Below are 22,629 nucleotides of genomic sequence, written 5' to 3'. Positions count from 1 at the left end.
ACTTTCCAAAGGGTTTGACTGCAGGAATGGCTGGAAGACTGGGAGATAGTGAGCGAGGGAAGGAGCTGGAAGAGAAGCCCAGGGGAGGCAGAAGCTTGAACAGAGATGGAGAAGGCTGAGGAACAGGGCTTCAAAGTGAGTACTGATGGCTGGGGCATTATATGGTTTGCAATCTGCATGCCAGTTTAACTCTTTGATAAATTGCATTCCAAGGCCATCTTTCACCTATAAGAGAACTACAAAGGAACAGTAAATCACAGCCCAGGCTTAAGTAGAATCCAAAGGGTCAGCTCCAAAATTTGTTGTCAACAGTGAGGAAATTTTCACCATTTATCTCTTCTGCAATTGACCTTGAACTCTTTAATGAGGCAGATAAGGCAAAGGCAAACTCTCCTGCAGGGAGAATTCAAATGTGAGCCCTGGGTAAGTCTGCAAGAAGAGCTAGGGCAGGGGAAGTGTTGATGGACCTGAAGTTCTGTCAAACTACACCATGGCCAGCAGCCCCTATGAATATGAGATATTGAGACTCTCGGATCAAAATCAGTTACTCTAATGCTGTCTAAAGCGCGAGACAATCAAGGACTGGAGATGTAGCTCAGAGATAAATTGTTTACCTAGTACTTAAGAGGCCCTAGGTTCAAGATCCATCACTACAAAAGTAAATAAGGATTTGAAGGACTGAAATTTCTAGGTAAGATGAAGGATGGTCTTGCTGGTTACTGAAAGCATGTGAAGTTTCCACCAAGTAGCAAGCACTATGACCAAATCATGATAGCTATCAAACTGGCTAGAGGGCTGGGGATGTACTTAGCCAGAGTGCTTGTCTAGTGTGACCAAAGTCCTGAGTTTAATCCTCAACACCACATAAGCCAAGGGTGATGGACACTTGGGGGAAAATCAAGAGGACCAGAAGTTCAAATTTTTTTCTCCCATATAGCAAATTCAAACTAATAATAAACCATAATAAGGAAGACCTTGTCTCAAAACACAAACAAACAAAACTGACAACAATAACGACAAAACAAACAAACAAACAAAACCAAAAATCTCTTCAGCACCAGCCCCCTCCCCAAACCCTTCATTGAGGACAGATGTTCCTCTGGTCCACTGTGCATTCCGAGATTAGAATGCATCAGCCAGGCTTCTCATAGGTGCGGACAGACAGTAATTCCACAAGAGAGGATTTAAGGAGAGCAATAAAGGTTAAGGATATGGTATTCTCAGCTGCGGCTTTCCTTCTCCTTTGTTTTTGAGTCTTCTAATGCTTTGTGCATTTGAAGTTAATTAGCCACTGGGAGCATACGGTGGTTTGTGGTACAATCTGTTGTGTAAGGAAAGTCTTCCTTGAATCCCAGAGATCTTCATTTTCTTCATTGCAGATGGTGCCTGGGCACCATCGTTTCTGAGCCAGCTCCCTAGACGGTTGCAACGACAGCCAAGGTTTGAAAATGACTAGGTAGACCAAGATCACTCCCGGAAGGTGGACCTTCAGACTGGCCTTAGTCCTAGAGGTGACATGAGCATGCTGATCAGCAGGCTTTCCCACCCCGTGTGCAATCTGACTGCCTTGGAACCAAGCTGATCCGTTCACATGCAAAGACTCTAGGGTTCTGCTTGTCAATCATTATCTCAGATTGGTCCATTTTGCTTCTGCTCTCACTCCCAGCCCTTTGCTTCCCCAAGGAAGTGGAACACGGAGTGACTCAGGACAGAAGTCAGGCTAATGCCTTCAGAGGCAGGTCACTTTAGTAAGCTTCTTGGAGAAGAACTCTGCTTCAGCTGCCAGGGAACCTCTGGCTAGGGATGCTACATGACTGCCAGGGCTGGACTTTGCCGTTTTAAGTGGGTTCCACGTCCTTGGTGCCTTGTCGTCGGTGCTTTGCAGACAGACTACTGCCAGAGCAGGTAATTGGTCAGTTCCATCTCCTCTAACCCTAGGAAACAAACTGGTCATGACAGCATGGTGAGGACCATGGGGAACTCCTCCAGGGTATAGAAGCAGCTACTGATTTCTCAAGCCAGGGGATCAAATATAATTTTAGGGCTAAGATTATTATAGCTTAGCAGTGAAACGCTCGTCTAGCACAAGCAAGGCCTGGGCTGAGTCCCAGTACTGTATGTACACACATACAGTAATAACTTTAGATGAAAACTTCCATGGTTAGCTACATTACTTCCTCTGACTTCTGCATCTTCTTTCTGATTGGACAAAGCCTTTCCCCCAGCCCAGCCTTGACATCTACAAAGTATCTGAGTGTAGTCTCAGTCTTTCTTCTTTTATTCTGCATCCCATGAGGAAGACAGGCTGGTTGGTAGTAATAGGTAATGGACTGAAATGGGGAAGAAGGGTCATTCTTAGCTTCTGGACTAACAGGGACACTGGGAGACCAAGGAGTTCCTGAGTGCTCAGGCCGCTGTCCTCATTTTGATGGCGTGGGCTCAGGGCTGCTTGGAGCAAATGACTGAGGTCACATAGCTACTTGGTACCCAGCCTATCCTAACTCTTCTTGCACAGGCATTATTTATTTTCTAGTTCTGCCATCATCTTGACAGCTCTGCCTCTGAAGTTGGTCCAGATCACCCTGCCCTTCTCAGCTGTGCCTCCTGGAATTAGACACATGATTCCAATAGCTCTGAGCTAACTGAGCATAAAGAGAAGCTTGCTCTAGTATTCCTCCACTCTAGATATGTGTCCCACAACCTGGTGTGCTGGCTCCAAGGGTTTATTTCTGACCATGACCTTCTGGTCTATTTCTAACAGCGTTAACACATTCCCCCTCTCACGTGGCTCAGTCTTGTTTTCTACTCTGCAAGGCTAAAACCCCTGGCCTTCTGAAACCCCGCTTTTCTAAGACTGTCAGCTTCCTTGTGTCTGTAGCGGGCTGCTGGATTCTAGGTCTAAACAGAGAGATCGAAGCCCAGTGTTAAACTGAAGTTCCAGTTTAACTGAACCATCTCTGAAGATAGTTGAAATACATTTTGAAAAGCAGACATGTGATGATCCCATGTTCACTGCCTGGTTCTGCCCCTCACAGAGAACTTTCGGCAATGTCCCGTATTGGATGTTCATGAGCCTGCAACTCCATAGCACAGAATAAATTAAAGATTTTTTTCTTCAAACTTTGCCTTTACAGGGGTCTCAATTTAGTAACATTTACATCATCAGAATCTACTTATCCTCTAGGTGAACGAATTCTAATAAAAGAATTCTATGCCCCTTTAAGGGAGAGATACATTTCCACCAATGGGCATTTTGACTGCTACATTTGGCTACCACTTTTAGTCCCTTGTCTGTGCGCCTCACTTGCTTTTGTGCACTGTTTAGTTTCCTTTGAACTGAACCCATGTTTCCTGAAGGGAGGAGGGAGGCCCCCTAAGACTCAGGAAGCTCAGAAAGTTCGAAGCTGGCAGAATCCCTAAGGTCCATAAATAGTAAATAACTTTTGAGGAGCAGCTCCTGTGCAGCTGCCTGCAAGTCCTGTGGGGAGATCTAGGGATGCAGGTTGCATGCGTTGTCACCCATGAAAGGGTGGGCAATGCAGATTCCCTTGGAACCTCAATGCTCCTGTCAATAACCTCCATAAGCTCATTGGTTTACGGAACTAGACTTTGATGGAATTATTTCTTTGTTGGTACCACTCTGGGGTGAATAGCCATTTGTTCATATCTCCCTAGGAAAGGTCACACAACAGTGTGCCATGATGGATGGTTCGTGGAATTCCCCTTACGCAGAGTCCTGCCCTTGCGTCTGCTTTCCTAGGGTGTCCTAGCCAAACAACAGAGTCACTCTACGTTCTGGAGCAAGGAGCCAGACTGGTCATCTTGGGTTCTGCTTTCTCTTCAAGACAAAAATTGGTGATTATCTTTATGTCACTAATTGGTGGCTGACTGTCACAGAACGACCCTCTTCAATTCTGAGAGATGATTCCTGTCCCCATTTCCTCATATGGAAGAGCAATGACACAAGACAGACATAAAGCAGCTGTGATCTTGTCATGAAGCAGAAAGCAAGCAAGTACTCAGCGGACCCCAGGAATGAGATGATTTTTATACTTGGCAATCTGTCCTAGAGAGAGGATGTATTTCATCAATCAATATTGACCAGAGTGTCTGGATTGTCCTCATCTCCCTAGGAGTGTTCCCGACTGCCATTACTATTTCTCTAGACCCACAGTCTGAGAGCAGACTGCTTACAACTCGGTGTTTACATGCCGAGCTCTCTTGGGACATTGCTTCATCAAGATTCTGGGAGCACAAAATATTTATATAATCCTCCAGGGTGATGCTACCGAAGGAACCAGCCAAGGTGAAATCCCAGCAAGGGGCTTGTGATTTCTTAGCTTTCTGTTTTGCTTTCCTGAGAGCAGGGATAATAAATGAAACCAGTGACCATCCCTCTGAGGAGGAAGGGATGTTACCGTAACCAAAATAATGACCCAAGCTCAACACTGCCGAATCTCTTCCGATGGGGGAAGAGCCAGTGCTCAGAGAGAAACTGTGAGGTCAAGACCTTCACGTGATTTGTCTCATTGAATACAGACGGCCCTTGAATGTTAGGATTTTAAGGCTGAGTTTTGGATGAAGCAGTCACATAGATTCCCACGCTTCACAGTTTAGCGATCTGTAGAATTAGATCGGTAGGCCACGGTAGGCCAGGTGTGCACAGGCCCTCCTGCTTCCCTCTCATGATGCTGCCTTTCTCCTACTTGGCAAGGGTGCCTGGAAGGATCACATCCAAAAAAAAAAAAGAAAAAGAAAAGAAATCACACAAGCAGTTGGATGGGAAAGTAACAGAGTCAAGAGTTCACACGGGGAAAACTGGAAGTGAAATGGATGCTTTGGGTTTCCGTGCCAACACTGTGAGACCTTGCTGATTCACACACATGCATACACACACGTATGCATGCACACACACACACACACACACATACCATAAGTTACAGTAATCTGAATCAAAGGCACAGACAGCCTTCTGTTCCCTTCTGCTTTCTCAATTCCCAACAATTTGCAACGTGTCCCAGCAGCAGAACTCAACAGTTTGAAACTGCAAAACGAAAGTTAACAGTCAGATCCAGGGAGTATGCTCCAAACAAGAATCCTAGCCTTTTTCCTAGAAAGCACACACAGAGAAAGGAGGGATGGGAAGGGGAAAAAGAAGGAAGGGGGGAGGAAAAGGGAAGGAGAAGGGAGGGAGAGAGGGAGAGAGAAGAGAGAAGAGAGAGAGAGGAGAGATCATTCCTCTAAATCATTTGGATTATTTCATGCAGTAAACCAGGAAATACAAGACATCAGACATGAGAAAAGGGTTTTTGCTGTAGAAGTTCACGATCTCACTCTTCACCCTGGAATGAACTGCACCTTTGACCTTACTGCGGCTTCAGAGTCTGTCAAATCACCCCTTCGTACTTTAGCGCACGGGTTTGTTAATATCCATCTTTATTATTTTGTTCTTGTTTTCCTTGTGTGTATGTGTGTGTGTTTTTGTACGTTCACATGTGTATGGGGGGTGTGTTTTACAAGTATGTGCACACATGTGGAGGATGATACCACGTTCTTCAGTCGTTTTCTCTGTTATTCACTGAGGTAAGTCTCTCGATGGAACCCAAAGCTCACCAATATGGCAAGTTGGCTAGCCACGCTGTAGCTCTGGGGCTCCTCTGTATCTACTTTCTGATTGTTCTGGAATTACAGTAGAGTGCCAGGCATACCCAGTATTTACTTGGGTTCTGGGGATCCAAGTTCTGTTCTCATTTGCACAGTCAGCACTCCCCGTGTCTCCCATTTTCGACTCTATGCCATCTAAGAAATGGTGAGTTCATACCTCCAATGTGCAACACTCTGTTCATGAACACGAGGACTTCAACCCTTATTTGCTAGGGGTTATTATTTGTGTTTATTGTTGCATGGGGATTATTATTTGTGTCACACGCTATTTAAGTCAGAGGGGGCACGCTGCTTCTCACTGGACCTGCAGTCTGTATTTTGGCTGTTAGGAACACATGTGCTCAAAGTTGGTCTTTCAAGGCAGTCATTACGGGATCCCAGGTCTGGAAATGCCACAATGGTTATGTGAGTTTGACTCCTAACCTTGTCACTTGAAAGGGAAGAGGCTTGATTGTCTTGCCCCTCAGGGTTTCACTCATAAAAGGTGAATTCCAGGAATCTCAGAACAGTATTGCACTAAAAACCTGTGGAAGGTAGAGTATTGTTCTCAACACAACAGTTGTATGTAAGATGAATGTGAGACCACATCACGTGACTTTGACTCCCTCTTCATTGACCTTCACTTCACCTGCAGCAAATCCCAGATTCCTTGCATTAACCTGACAGGAGCTCCAGGATCTGGTTCTTGGCTCTTTTCTGCCCCCGCCCCACCCCACCCCAATACTCTGAGCCCCTTCACACACAGGGCCGTTACACAGGTGGCTCCTCTTTTCTAAGATCCTCTTCTAGTCACAACTACAGGCTGCCCCAGATGTCACCATCCCAATGGCCTACCGCCACCATTCATTTAAGTTAGCGCCTAAATCCCACACCCACAGCCCAAGCCCGCTGGACTCTGATCAAGTTCTCCACAGCCCTCTCCCCTCTTAACCAAGGCTCCAAAGACTCCCTCTTGTAGTTGTATTGACTGAAAGCCTCTGTGTCATCCACACTCCCCTTGAAGCTTCAGAGGGATGACTTAAAAATGACCTGAGATAATGTTGGCCACAAAGCAATCCCTCAGCATTTACTGACCGAAGACAGCAGGGTACTGGCCCATAGGGAGTCTCATCAGTGACCTCTATCTTCGTTGTCCCACCACCGTCCTTTTCCTTCTCGGTGTCTCTGAGACACTGGCGGGTTCTGGGGACCTAACAAAGAGAAGTACATGTGCACGCAGCGCAGGGCAGCCAATGTTAGGTACCCGGGGAGTGTTCTTTCGCCTACTTTCTCTGGTAGCTGTCCACGTTTGCTCTCCATGCTATGCTATACACCATGACTAAAAGCAGCTTGATGAAAAAGGGCTTTGTTGGGTTCCCATCTCAACCACATTCAGTCCCCGAGGGAAGTCAGGGCAGGAGCTCAAGCAGAAGCGGAGGCAGGAACCATGCGGGAAGGCTGTTTCTTGGTTTGCTCTCCCTGTTTGCTCAACTTGTTTTCTTAAACAAGCCAGGATGACCTTCGTAGGAGTGGCACCACCCGCAGTGGGCTGAGCCCTGCCACATCAATCATCATTGGAGAAAATGTCCCACTGACGTGCCCACAAACTAATATGATGGGGGCAATTCCTTAGTCGAAGTACCCTCTTCCCGGGTACTTTAGATTGTATCAAGTTGACCCAAACTAACCAGCACAATGGTCTTTAATTAACTTTTCAAAAGTAAAAGACCCTTCATACACATCCATAAAACAAACCCAGCTACCCATTCCACAGGTAAATGCCGTGTGGGGACATTGCAGCACATTTGGAACCATTGATTCATTATTAATATACTGATATTAGCAAAGTATCGAAGGGACTTTCTGTGACCCTTTGTACTCTTGACCACAATTCTCTTCTAATCTCACTTTCTAATTATCTTTTCTAAAATTTGGTGGGAATAAAAAAAGAGGAAGAAAAGGAGGAGAAAACATACTATTGCTTTCCTGACACTTGGGTTGGCCTTCAGAGTCCAGGGAAATACACAGGAGGATAACAGTTCTTCCCAATTAAAAGGAAGAAGTCCTCCAGAAAACCTGGAGAATGTTGTAAGTCCAAAGGATGCCATCCATGGAGGAGTAGACATCTCCATGCTGGTGCCTAGAAACATTCGGCTATGGTTGTTTGCAAGCCAGAAGAGATGTTCGTTTGTCTCTACTTTTCTCCGTCAGCTTAAAGGAAGTTATTTTGAAGTTAAGCATGCAATGGTTGATTGCTATTACCGGATGGGCCAGCAGTGCTCATTCCCCCCTCCCCGCCCCGCCTCCTGGAGATGCCAAGGATGTGACCGAGGTCTGGGAAGGAACACTCACCAGCAGGAGTTCTCTGTAGAGGACTAATCCAAGCTCCACCTTGGTGTGGAAAAGAGCCCCTCCTGTCTGTCTTTCCTGAAAACCCCAGCATTAACTTATGCTGCCCTTATCTTTACCCTTCAACGTAACTAGTTTCTGATCATTTGTTTTTCCAGACTGAGTGATCTTTGAATGCTCAGGGCATAACTCCCGCAATGGTGGATGGTGTCATTCTTATAGGCAGCTTACAGCTCTGTTCAGCTTTTCCACACAATACTTCCGCAGGCAAGCACGCTCATCATGCGCCATTAGGAAGTCAAGCAGCTCTCAAACACTGTACTTCTTCGGTTGCAAAGCCCTGATGCCAAGTCTTTCACTGTGCCAGAAATCACATGTTATGCATTAAACATGAATTATTTAAATTTCTATCCACCAACCTCTTTCTCAACTTAGGGATAGTAAGGGTTGGCATAGTCGCGGTGACAGCAGGAATCTGCCATCAGTGGCAGTTTCCTGAGGGCAAAGCTAGGATGGGGTTTTACTTGAGTCTAATTAGATTCCACTGAAGTTCTAAAGGTAAGTGGGTATAAACATTGGTTGTACCAGGCTTTTTCTTTTGGGCCATCAAACAGCTCCCAAATCACGACACAGAGACTTCTTATTAGTTAAGAATGCTAGGCCTACCATAGGCTCCTTTCTGGCTAGCTCTTTTAACTTAAGTTAACCCTTTTCTCTTTGTTTACCTTTGCCTTGGGGCTTTTTATCTTTCCATCTGTAGGTCTTACTTTCCTGCTTCCTCCAGTGTTGGTCTGGCCAGTAGCTGCCTAGCTTTGGGCCCCAGGCAAGGCCCTCTCTTTCTCCTCATATTTCCATTCTTCTCAAGCCTGCATTTCTCCTTCTATTTATTCTCTCTGCCTGCCAATCCTGCCTATCCCTCTTCTGCCTAGCTATTGACTGTTCCGTTTTTCATCAAATCAATCAGGTGCCTTGGGCAAGCAGGCAAGGTGAAACAGAAACACATCTTTTATTAACTAAACAAATGCAGTAGAAACAAATGCAACAATCCTTGCAGAGTTAAATGTTCCACAACAAGTGGTCCCAAATGTGAAAGGCAGTGCTGAAGTTAGGGCCCCAGAGTCGGAAGCCGAGCTTTGCTGAGCAATGGTGACCCCAAGGAAAAAGGTTGTGACCCAGACTGGTAATTCTCTCAGAAGCCAGGCAGCTCAGGTAAGCAACTGTGTGGATCATGTCTGTCTTCAAGCACCACACACAGGGTGAGGGAGGCATCCCCTGGGGGCAGTTTTTATGGCCAAGAATGGATTTCTTTAAATAAAAGAAATGCAATGAATACCATACACAAAAATCAACAGAAAGTGGACAAAGACTGAAACTCATGACCCAAACTATAGAACTTCTAGAAGAGAAGGGAAAACCTTATGTACTGCTGGAGAGGATTACAGTGCCACAAAAACAGTGATGGGGTTCTTGATAAAATTAAAATCAGAGCACTGTAAGATTGAACAATCCTGTTGGGGTGTTTATTTTAAAAGTTTGAAATCAGAGCCTCATGGAGGCTGCTGGTCTGTGGTATTCCCTGCATAGTGTTCAAAATAACAAAAACGTGGAGGAAACCAAAGTGCAAACAGATTTGATCTCATTTTTGTTTGGCTTTCAAAAGGCAACACTAGGTCCACAGCAAACTTTAGAGTAGTTTTAGGTTCATAGCAAGACTTGAAGTGAAGAGAAGTTTTCATACCCCTCTCTGTTCCCACAAATGCACAGCTGTCTCTAGTGTCAACAGTCCCACAAGAATGGCACCTTTGTTACCTAACTGGTGAACCTGGATCAATGCATCATTATCCCCCAAGGTTCATGCTAGTTCTTGATGCTGTATATTCTGTAAGTTTTAACAAGCAAGTAATGGCCTGTTTCATCAGTGTGCTGCCCCGTGACTCTCTTAACCTTTACATCCAAGCAAAATTCTGCTCTGTCCCTTCGTTTCTGTTTGCCCCACTGGCCTCTTTCCACCTGGTTTAAAAACAGCTAGACCACTGTCTAGTTAGAATTGCCCACCGTGCAGTCTTTTATACTTGACGTCTTTTATTTAGTTATACGCATTTAAGTTTCATCCATGTCTTTTCCCATGGCTCACTGGCTTATTTGTGTTTGGTGTTGAATTCTCTTGTCTGGAAATATCAGCATTCACTCACCCGCTCACTTAAGACATTTTGCTTGCTTCTAAGTAAACTTTTAGCAATTATTAACAAAACTATGATAAACATCTAAGTTCAGGTTTTTGGGTGAACCTGATTTTTTACCTCATTGGGATAAATACCAAAGGAACACAATTATTAGATCATACAGTGAGAATATGATAATTTGTGAAAAACTGCCAAACTGTCCTCACAAAGGGGCTGTGCCATTTCCTATCACCCCCAGCCATGAACACAAGTATATGTGGCTGTATGACAGCGTGCTGCTCAAGAGAGCAGTGGTGCAGCCCAAGGCAAGCTCCTAAACTTACCGAATAAGTAATTTTTGTGACTGACTTTGTGACTCAATTGTGAAGCTCTTGAGCATGAACTTTGTAGATGACAGCGTCATTTTGCAGCATCCAAAGGCTGGACGCACCTCTTTGCCAGCCTTTGCTGATGGCAGCGTTTCGGACGTGCGTATTCCAATAGGTCCAATAGGTCCCATTGATCTAACTTGCCGTTACCTAATTATCTAATTATCTAATTGCATAAGATGCTGAACATTGTTTCAGTGCTCGTTTGCCATCTGAGTATTCTCTCTGGTGAAAGATCTGCTCATATCTCTTGCCAATTTTTAAAGTTGAGGATTTTACTTTTTATTTAGAGTTCTCTATATATTTTATCATAGTCTTTTGCCAGACATGTCTTTTGCTAATATCTTTTCCATGTCTGTCTACTTATTCTTTTTTTTTTAAAAAAAATTCCTTTTTAAAATTTTTTATTAAAAATTTCTGCCTCCTCCCCGCCTCTCTTTTCCCTCCCCCTCCACCCTCCCCACTCCCCACTCCCCTCTCCCTCCCACTCCAGTCCTAAGAGCAGTCAGGGTTCCCTACCCTGTGGGGAGTTCAAGGTCCTCCCCCCTCCATCCAGGTCTAGGAAGGTGAGTATCCAAACAGGCTAGGCTCCCACAAAGCCAGTACGTGCAGTAGGATCAAAACCCAGTGCCATTGTCCTCGGCTTCTCAGCAGCCCTCATTGTCCACCATGTTCAGAGTCCGGTTTTATCCCATGCTTTTTCAGTCCCCGTCCAGCTGGCCTTGGTGAGCTCTCGTTAGTTCAGCCCCACTGTCTCAGAAAAAAAAAAAAAGAGTTCATATCATGCAAAAAAAAAAACTCCTTACTTTTATCTCATGTGTATGTTTCCGTGTGTGTGTGTGTGTGTGTGTGTGTGTGTGCGTGTGTGCATGTAGTGCCTGCATGGTTCACAAGAGGACATCAGACTCCCTGAGATTGATAGTGAGCTAGCATGTGGGTGCTGGGGACCAAAGTGGGGTCATCTGAGAGGGCAGCACGTGCTCTTGATTGCTGAGCAACTCTCCAGAGCCCTTCTTCTTGTGGATATTCTTTTTCTATAAGTAGCAGCATTTTATGCGCATTTTCCAGATTCTAACCTTTTCACTTAATACTATGTTGGAGATCTTTGCATTTGGTAGTATGACGAGGTTCTCACTCTTCTTTTGGTTACACACTACCCAATTTTGGGTCTGCCGATTTATTTAGTTACTTGCTTTTGGAGAGCACTGTATTGTATCTGGCCTTTGCTAAGACAGGCTGAGGAACAACAACATAATGTTAGCACATGGAGTCGGCTGTGTACCCTCCTGTAACTGCTTACATGAGGCAACAACAGGACTTAGGGACTGAGCAGTCTTGGCTTCCTGACAGGATTCACATGCAACTCTTCTCGATATCAGAGTTCAGTTCTTAATGTTAAAATAACACCTTGCATTTAAGGGCTGTGACTGCTAGATTCTGGTGACTTCCAAAAGGGTGAAGAAGTGGTTATTTACGTAATGGCATCTGTTGACTGCTGGTAGGAAAAACTAGAAGAGAAAGATGAAAAGGATTTTGTCCTCATCTAACTGTGTTATTCCTAGGAGAGGAAGGGCAGCCATATCTTCAGTTCTTAAAACAATCCTAACCTTTTGATAAACATCTGAATGCAAAAAGGCAATTGTTCATGACTAGGCATCCCTGGAAAGCCATGTGTAATGCACAAAGGAATTCCAAGAACAAAAGGACAACATTCACTGTCTAATATGAGCATCTTTCTGAATATTGAGAAAAACAGATCACAAACAATGCTTCCAGGTCTCCTGTGTATATTTTGTGCATAAACAGACTTTCGCAGAGTTGAGGTCATTGGCATTTTCTTTCCCCTGATTCTTCCTTTCATATAAATAAAACCGACACACGAGCCACTCCAGAAGAGGTCAATGATTCGGCTTAATTGCTTCTCCAGAGGCATAAGGAGAGACTTGGATAAGTAGAATTGGTTTTCTATACTTAAGCAAGCATGTCTGTGTTGACACATTGCCTCTTCTCCCCACAGAGGCCCTAAGTGACCCAAGAAATAAAATAAGAGGAGTGTTATGCTCTGCCTTCTAAGCAGCATCTGTATTTCAAAGATAAAAGCAACTTATGGGTACCACAGGATCAGGAAACTTCAAGTAAGAGATCTGATCTTGATGGACAATGTGTCTCATTTTTGAAGACCATTCAGAATGCACAGGCTTCTTGCATACGCAGCCTTTTTCTGAGCAATTTCAATAGCATTTACGTTATGCATTTTGTGTGCCATATTATTAACCAACCAATAGCTACTGAGTGTCTTCTGAGTGCTAGAAACAGGCAGAGGCAGGCTATAGATGTGACAGAGAGGGTAGATTCCAGAGGTGGGCATATGTGTGCATCCTCCTGACTGTGAGACCATGGTCCATTCACAAACTTAGATGGTATTTAGTGTTCTTACCTATGTATTAAATGCATTGCATGGGATTCAATGAAAGCAGGAAGAGAAGTGTTTACTGCCTTTCCTGACTGTGTACATAGTCAGCACACTAAATAACATTAGCAGCTATCACTATTGTTCTGCCAGAGATGGCATAGCGCCTGTCATAGGCAACTGAGAATTCATTGACAAAACAAGACCTGGCTTAGTGTTAAGGTAACTTCAAGAGCAAGGCCATGAATGATCCTCATTGCATATTATTTGGATGAACCCGTGGCACAGCTTCCCTTCCCATGAAATTCTTATGGAGTAGCAGACTCATGTAATTGCACGCATGTAAATTTAGGAATTATTTTAAATGACCTTCTGGAGAGTTGGGGAGAAGGGGTGTACTTAGCCTCCTCCCCTATCTTTTTGGCATACTAACACTACTGTTTTCCTACTTCATTCTGATTTCTTCTCATGTAAGCACAGCCTACCAGGCCACTACACTAGGGAACGAGTACTCTGATAGATGCATTGAGTGCTATAAGAGCAAATGAAGTGTTGTTGATCCTCTGCTGTAGTCCTCAAGATAAACTCACTGAGTGTTGAAAATATCAAGTCAAAATGCATTTTAGGGGCCGGGGGTATGGCTCAGTAGGTAAGAGGGTTTGCTGCAGAAGCATGAGGACCTGAGTTCAAATCCTCATCACCTATGTAAAAGGCTAAGTAGGGAGGGCTTATACTCCCATTGCCGGTGAGGGGCAAAGATAGGAAGCTCACTGGAGCTTGCTGACTGCCAGCCCAGCTCCAGGTTCTTCAAGAGACTTTTTCTCAAGGGAATAATGTGGGGGATAATAAAGCAAGACACCCAATTCCTTCTCAGGCCATAGCGCACACACACATGTGCACATACATCTCTCACACACACATATGCAGCACATAGATAAAATGTAAAAAATCAATGCATTTTAATTTCACACCCAGCTTACTGAGCATCATAGTTCAGCAGCACGGCGTACTGAAGTGTATCCCTCATAATCACGGCTGGCCAGGAGCTGCCACTGTCTTCCATGGCCAGCACAGTGAGCGACTGCAGATAAAAGACTGGGATTCAAGATTCAAAGTACAGTTTCTACGGCATGAGTGCTGTTTTCACACTAGTAGAAAGAAACCTAAATCGTAAGTACTCAGGCTGTCTGCAGTGGTACAAGGGGAGAGTCTGCTCACAGAGGGCGAACAGGATGCTCTCTTACTTCCAGTCCTCTGAGAACTGCATGCTGGGACACGGCGTGACAGGTAATGGGGAGAGAACCAGGAGTCAGGACAGAAAAGCTCCCAACTGCAGTGCTGGCCTCACGGCCCTGGAAGCACAGAGGCAGAAAGGTGGACTGGCAAGGAAGGGGAAGGACTCCCCAGGGAGTCCCCGCGGAGCTCTGGAAGCTTCCCAGGAGTGAGGGTTCAAGGTAGATACTGAAGTGGATTCCAGACAACTTCACCAAGACATCTTAGTCCACTGTTCCTTTCCAGAAACATCTGTTTGTCTGAGTTTCATTCTTCTACTGGGACAAAACACTGCCCAAAAGCACACGAGGGGAGGAGAGGGCTTGCTTCATCTTACAGGTTACAGCCCATCAGTGAGGGAAGTCAGCATGGGCACAAGCAGGAGTTTGGTGCAGAAACCTGGAGCAGAAGCCATGGTCCCACACTGCACGCTGGCTTGCTTAGGTTCATGCCTAGTTAGCTTATTATACATACTGAAATAACCTGCCCAGGGAAAGGTGCCACCTGCTGTGGATTGTCTTCTATATCAACTAACGATCACAACAACCGTTCACAGACAGCCCCACAGGCGGGTCTGGTCTCGGCAGTTCCCCGGCTCTCAAATGATTCTAGGCTGCATCAGGTTGACAGTTCGTACTAACTAGGGCACTGGGAAGGAGCATCTGACCTCCACAGAGTCGCACAGGGTCCTCACAGCGGAACAAGCTCTGTGGTGTTGGAAGATCACTTACTGGGACTAGACATTCAACGGAAGGGCTGAAATTGAATGTTGAGAAACCTGTCAGAATATAAGACAAGTAGGTTAGAGATGGATAATATAAAATATATGAAAATTTAAAATGAGATGTTAAAAGGACAACCCAAGAAAGCTACTATTTTCTTAATGGGAGAGTTGGAAAAGGAGACAAGAGATAAGCAGAGAGATTGTATTATAAAAAAGAAAAGAACTTTCTAGAGCTGAAGACCAGGTAGAAAGTTCAGTATGACAAATGAAAAAGAATCCTAAACTTGGATACATCTTTGCAAAATCACATAATGCTATATATAGAAGGTCCAAATGCTTTCAGGTGGCTAAGACAGTTCACTTACAAATGCCCGAGAATCACACTGCCACGAGACTTCTGAGGAATAAAAGGAGACGCTAAAACACAAAAGATAAAGTGCTTTTAAAAGACTCTGCAGCCCTGAGCAGTGGTGGTGCATGCCTTTAATCCCAGCACTCGAGAGGCAGAGACAAGCTCTCTGTGAGTTCAATGCCAGCCTGCTCTTCAGAACTAGTTCCAGGACAGCCAAGGTTGTTACACAATAAAACCCTGTCTCAGAAAACAAAATAACACAAAAACCAAAAACCTAAAATACTTTGGAACAAATGATTTTCAGCCTAGACTTGAGTATTGGCCAACAGCGAGAGAAGATTAGGGCCTGAAAGTGCCTGGGGACTTTGATCTGCAAGTAACTTAGTTACTGGAGAATATATTCCATCACCATTGGGACCTCAGAGTCACCACACAGTGCATTCAATCAGGTAAGATGAGAACTTCCAGGAAGACATCTGATGAAGACCTAGAGAGCTCTGATGCGGACCAGCTCAGAGGGCCAGGAGAGGACCAAACCTACACGTGTGGTTTATATAATACCCAAGGAGACACTGAACGTCTGAAATAACCCTCTTCTCTCAAAGAAGAAGAGCTACAGGAGAAGGCTACTAGGAAAAACAAAACCCACATAAGAAGGCACAGTGCAGTGTGAAGCCACTGAGAAAGTGGTGTTGGTCTAGGCAAATAATACAATGAAAAAAAGTATTTGGTTTTGATGCTAAGAATAGTCTTTGCAGTGGATCAAGAACCTTCATCTGCTACCACAGAGAATGAAAAGTCACTTTAATATACTTCTTGGGCAAGCAGCAGATGATAGTTTTGTTTTTTTTTTTTACTATTTTAATGGCAATAAAGTACGAATGGTGTTGATATTTCTGAACAAAACAAAAGCATTGATAAATATTTGGCCATGTATAGTGATATGGAGCTAATAGGAGACAGAAGGTGAGGCAGGGGAACTCTAGAGGAAGTGTCAGTCACTTCCCAAGTTAGAAAAGCAGCAGGAGGGTTGATGGCAACAATTTGTGTAAAGTTCCTTATAGGTATTTCTCTATATTTTAATTTTACATATGTAGGTGTTTACATATATGACTGCGTGTATGTCTAGGCACCATACATGTGTATGTACCAATGGGGGCAGGAAGAAGGTGTTAGGTCTGGTACTGGAGTTAAAGACATCTGTGAGCTGCCATGTAGGTTCTGGAAATCAAACTTGGGTCCCCTGAGGTATCACCCAGTGCTCTTAACCATTGAGACATCTCTCCAGGCTCCATGGAGACAACGGTAACATTATTTGACATAACAATAGTAGCTAATGAAAGAGTAAGAAACAATAGGTATATTAAACATTAGGAGAAATTGAGAAATAGGTTAACGAAAGAAAAATGTCCTTTCTCAAGAGCTCAAGGATAGAAACGGAACAAAATATCAGCATCTAGAGTTGTATTAACTACACGTGTGGGCATGACTAGCCAAAGAACCAAATATGGAAACAATGAAGAGATGAGAATATACCAAGAGCTGGCTGGGAATCTGCATTGCATTGTGGCCTTTTTTACCAGACCCAAGGACAGTTTTAATAAAAATAAAAATTAAAATCTTCAATATTATATTGTTTAAGAGAACAGGAGCTGCAGTTCACAGTAAGCTGGCATTCAATTTGATCGTGTTCTGTTCCATTCATGGACAAAAATGCATGAATTCTCTCTTCAACCCCACTCTCCCGTTTGGCAACCCCTCCCCCTTTCCTCTCCCTTCCCCTCCTTTCACACCAATAATGCCAGAATGGACCAAAAAAAATTTCACACTTCTTAAAGAGACACAAATATAATGCTCACCATTTTAATTGCCTGTTATAATTAAATTATTTCATATTTGAAATAAAAATGTGCAGACATTAGCATATTGTGAGCTTTAAATCTGTGGCGACCAACAGTTAGAGGCACCCTCTACCCTTCGGAGCCGGATGCTGCCCAAGTCTCAAGTCTGTTCCTTTCTTAAATCCTCTCGTCAAGATTTTCAAAAGGGCCCAAAAGAAAAATGTATGCTTAAGAAAAAAAAAAGAAAAACTAAGCAAATTACTTTGCTAAAAATAATTTTAAAGTGTGCGGGGACAGGCTCTCTGACATTCAGAAAAAGCCTTGTCTCCTGGGTCTTTCTAGGGAACATTGGCGGGCTCCAAGGAAATCCAAGGCCTTAGCTCCCCTCTGGAGCCACTGCCTACCCCACAGCGTCTAGCAGAGACACGACCTTCCCCGAGGTTCCGTTTCACATGTCTGAAGACCGACTGCTCCATGCTACACATTTGCTTTACCTCTTCAGGGGACACTGTGGTTTCCCTTTATTTTGATGTGCAGGGATGAGCAATGTGTTTTGTGTCTGTCTGACCCCTCTTCCTCCCTCACTCTCGTTCTTTCTTATCTCTCTGTCTGTCTGTTCGTCTCCCTGTCTTCCTTCCTTCCTTCCTTCCTTCCTTCCTTCCTTCCTTCCTTCCTTCCTTCCTTCCTTCCTTCCTTCCTTCTTTCCTTCCTTTCTTCTCTCTCTCTCTCTCTCTCTCTCTCTCTCTCTCTCTCTCTCTCTCTCTCCCTCCCTCCCTCCCTTCCTTCCCTCTCCTCATCTTGTTCTCTCTCTTTCTTTCCATGAGTGTGTGTGTGTGTGTCTTTGTGTGTGTGTAAGCCAGAAGAGCACCTCAGCTGTTATCCCCCAGAAACCATCCACCCAGATTTCTGAGGCAGATTTTCTCATTGTTTTGGAAGTGGCTGGTTCTGCTAAGCTGTCTGAGCAGCAAACCTCAGGGATCCACCTGTTCGTGATTCCTCAATGCTGGCATTGGCAAATTGATGTGGACACCGGGAATGAATTTCAGGACCTCATGCTTTTTGTGACAAGCTTTTTACTTATCTCTACAGCGCTCTAAAATGTCAAGATTTTGAAACTTAAAAAATATTGTAAGTTGTTAAGCATTAAGCTTAGGATCTCAAGCATACTCAGCAATTGATACAACATTTATCTGTATTCTCAGCTCCAAAGAAAAATTCAATTTTTAAAATAATTAGACAAAAATCAAAATGGCAAATTAGAAACACAGCATGCTGTTTTCATAGCGCTTCTACATTCATGTGTAATGTATGAATTTTTTAGTGGAATTTTATTCACAAATTTCATTCATTCTCATCCTAATGTGCTATTAATGTCCAATGAGCAGGTGCAGGAACAGGCATTTAAACAAGGGATTAAAGATTCAGGGGCCGTGGAAAGTGCAGACCTGGATGACCTCTGTGCGAGTGAACTGGACTAGTCTGTTCTTAGAAGAAACAGAACGCAGACATGTATGTCATTTTGGTGCCTCCATTTTAAACTTGGAAGTTCGCATGATCCTTTCAGAGAAAGCGACGAAAGGACAAAAACTAAAGACATGAAGACAAGATAAAGAAAGGCTGAGCTGAGCTGAGGTTTTAAGTATTATGCCTAGTTTAATAAATTTTAACTTAGAAATAATTTGCATACAATAATGTATACAAATATTAGTGGGGTGAGTTTTGACAAATGCTTGCACCAACCCAGCCACCTTCCAATGGTGCCCGGAATAGATGATTCCTAACTTCCTAATAATAATTCCATCTCCTCCATCATCCCCACCCCAGGGGCTCACTGTACTGTTTCCTAACACCGCTCATTATGGCTGACTTTTTAACCAACCACTGAGGGGGCCATGCCAGCAGGCTGCTTTCTGTATTTCCTCTGCTTAGAATAGACCATGTTCTTAGAGCAATAAATAATTGCCAAACCGTCAAACCTAGAGGCAGTTAGACTGCAATTTTTGTAGCTATTTTCTCTTTATTTTTCTTATTTCTCATTTGGAAATTCCAATGAAACATGCTTTTAGTTTTTGATAATGTCTCTCAGCCTGTTTTCATGTTTATTTGCTAATCACCCTCGTCACTATCACCACTCTGCCGCGAAGCTTTCCTATGAGAGATTTTCAATTATTTCACATTTTAGTTATAATTTATATCTGGTTCTTTCCTCCCCCACCTCTGCCTTTTTCTCCTCCTCCTTCTCCTCTCCCTCCTTTTCATTTCTTTGTTGATATTTCCTGTGTGTGTATTCAATAAACCCACGTTTTGGGGTCTGAGAGGTAATTCGGTGGTTAAGAGCAGTGCTGGTAAGATTTTATTGTCAGCTTAGAATCACCTGCTAAGAGAGGCCTCAGTTGAAAACTTGTCTGGATTGGCCTGTGGTCATGTCCATCAGATTGTCTTGACTGATGATTGACGTAGGAGGGCCTAGTGCACTACAGGCGGCGCCATCGGTAGGGAGGTGGGCATGGGCTGTTTAAGAAAGCTCGCCCAACATGAGCTGCTGGTCAACAAGCCAAGAAGCCCAGTTTTTCCATGGTTTCTGCTCCAGTTTCCCCCCCCCCCACCCGACCACCCCTACTCTTCTTAATGATAGACTGAAACCCGGAAGGTAAGCCAAATAAACCCTCCCCCTCTGAGCTGTTTGGCTGTGGTTTTTGTGTCAGCAATAGAAAAGTAGCTAGGATGGAACGATGCTACTTTATCAGACCCAGGTTCTGTTCCAAGCGCCCACAACTGCCTGCGACTCCACCTTCTGGGGTATAACATATATGCATATATATTCTAAGTATATGTATTCATATATAAATCTAGAATCCTCATGTCAACGAAAAACATGGTACTTTGTCTTTCTCCCCTCCTTTACCCCCTCTTCTTCCTTTCCACCTTTTGAAACCCTTTTCTCTGCTCTTAGTCCCCTTAATTCCCCTTACATGAAATTTAAATTCAGACTCTGTGTATGGGTGAAAACTTTAGTAAGTGACATTTTTCTACAAGTGTGACTTATTCTCATGAAAATGATGCTCTCTAGTTCTGTCCATTTTCTTTTTTTCTTTTTCTTTTTTTCTTTTTTTTTTTTAGGGGTGCAATGAACTTTACTGATGGTATTCAAGAGAGTAGGGCTCCCTAAGCCCCTCCTGCTATTCTTGGGGTCTGGGATGGAAACTGTGAGGGAGATGCTCAGTGTCAAGGGTTAGTTAGGACAGGGACTGCTCAGCAGCCGAGGGCCTCTCTCTTGCTGTGTCCTTGCTGGGATGGGTGGTCCAGGGTGGGCTCCTTACTCCTTGGAGGCCATGTAGGCCATGAGGTCCACCACTCTGTTGCTGTAGCCGAATTCATTGTCATACCAGGAAATGAGCTTTACAAAGTTGTCATTGAGAGCAATGCCAGCCGCAGCATGGAAGGTGGAATAGTGGGAGTGACTGTTAAAGTCACAGGAGACAACCTGTGTAGTGGGAGCTGCGGGCTGCGTTCCTGCCACCCCAGCTCATGGTCGCCTGGCTAGCTTATGCCCCAAAATAACGACACACAAACTGTATTCTTTTAAACACTGCTTGGCCCATTTCTATTCATGTGTGTAGCACCCCAAGGTGCGCTTACCGGGAAGATTCTAGCCTACGTCCATCCTGGGTCGGAGCTTCATGGCGCCTGCTATGGAGAGGAGAGCATGGCGTCTGTCTCTCAGAGGAGCTGCTCTGCATCTGAGCTCACTTCCTCTTCCTCCCAGCATTCTATTCTGTTTACTCCACCCACCTAAAGGCTGGCCAATCAAATGGACCAAGGCAGTTTCTTTATTAGCCAATGACCTTCCTCCATCAAACCTGGTCCTCAGTGTAGCCCAGGATGCCCTTTAGTGGGCCCTCGGATGCTTGCTTCACCACCTTCTTGATGTCGTCATACTTGGCAGCTTTCTCCAGGCGGCATGTCAGATCAAGGACGGACACATTGGGGGTAGGAACACGGAAGGCCATGCCCGTGAGCTTCCCATTCAGCTCTGGGATGACTTTGCCCACAGCCTTGGCAGCGCCAGTGGACGCAGGGATGATGTTCTGGGCAGCGCCACGGCCGTCTCACCACAGCTTCCCAGAGGGGCCATCCACAGTCTTCTGGGTGGCCGTGATGGCATGGACTGTGGTCATGAGTCCTTCCACGATGCTAAAGTTATCATGGATGACCTTGGCCAAGGGGGCTAAGCAGTTGGTGGTGCAGGAAGCGTTGTTGACAATCTTGAGGGAATTGTCATACTTGTCATGGTTCACACCCATCACAAACATGGGGGCATCGGCAGAAGGGGCAGAGATGATGACCCTTTTGGCCCCACCCTTCAAGTGGGCCCCAGCCTTCTCCATGGTGGTGAAGACACTGGTCGACTCCACAACATACTCGGCGCCGACATCCCCCCATTTGATGTTGGCAGGATCTCACTCTTAGAAGATGGTGATGGTCTTCCCGTTGATGACAAGCTTCCCATTCTCAGCCTTAACTGTGCCTTTGAACTTGCCATGGGTGGAGTCATACTGGAACATGTAGACCATGTAGTTGAGGTCGATGAAAGGGTCATTGATGGCAACAACGTCCACTTTGCCAGAAGTGAAGGCAGCCCTGGTAACCAGGCATCCAATACTGCCAAATCCGTTCACTCCGACCTTCACCATCGTGTCTCTGGAACGAGGCTGGCACTGGACAAAAAGAAGCGGCTGTCTCCAGAACAGAGAAGAGCAGAGAGCCCCGTCCATTTTCTTGAGAATGGTATAGCTTCATTCTTCTTCGGGGTTGAATAAAACTCTATTGTGCATACATATCACATACTCTGTTTCCACGTTCTTCTGTTGAAGGGCATCTTGGCTGCTTTGATGTCTTGGCTACTGTGAATGATGCAACAAGAAACACAGGTGTGCTGATATCTCTGTGGTATCCTAATTTGGATTCCATAGTGCATGCAGGCAGAGTGGTATGGGTAGGTGTGGTAGGTTTTTTTAGACATTTGGGGGACCCTATGCCCATCTCTGTAGTGGTTGCACCAGCTTACATCCCCACTAGCAGGGCATAAGGATTCTTTTTCTACACTATAACCAGCTCTTGTTGTTAGTTATGGTAATGATAGCTGTTCAGACTTGGGGAGAATGAAATTTCAATGTTGTTCTGCTGTGTTTCCCTGATAGCTAAGAATGTTGACCATTTTCTTATCTATAGTGACTATTTGTATTTCTTAGTTTGAGAACTGCCTTTCCATATGTCCATTTGTTGATTGCATGGCTTGGTTTTTGGCGTTCAGTTTTTTGAGATCCTTATAGATTCCAATGATACAGATCACAAATTCTCTTCTGCTTTTCTTCACTTGTCTGATTGTTTGCTTTGCTGTGTGAAATCTTCTAGTTTTCTGCTACCCTGATTGTCAGTTCTTGCAATCATCTCTTGTGCTATCGGAGTCTTTGCCTATGTCTATAT

The 22,629-nt window shown here is 44.5% G+C and overlaps 1 pseudogene; it reads right to left on the bottom strand.

Moving 5' to 3' along the window:
* Positions 1-20,306: 20,306 nt before the first annotated feature.
* LOC130874570 (glyceraldehyde-3-phosphate dehydrogenase-like) lies at positions 20,307-21,836 on the bottom strand (annotated as a pseudogene).
* Positions 21,837-22,629: the final 793 nt, after the last annotated feature.

Source organism: Chionomys nivalis, chromosome 5 (genome assembly GCF_950005125.1).
Source record: "Chionomys nivalis chromosome 5, mChiNiv1.1, whole genome shotgun sequence".
Taxonomy (NCBI): Eukaryota; Metazoa; Chordata; class Mammalia; order Rodentia; family Cricetidae; genus Chionomys; species Chionomys nivalis.
The sequence above is the reverse complement of the archived record's forward strand: the minus strand, read 5'-3'. Positions and strand labels throughout refer to the sequence as shown.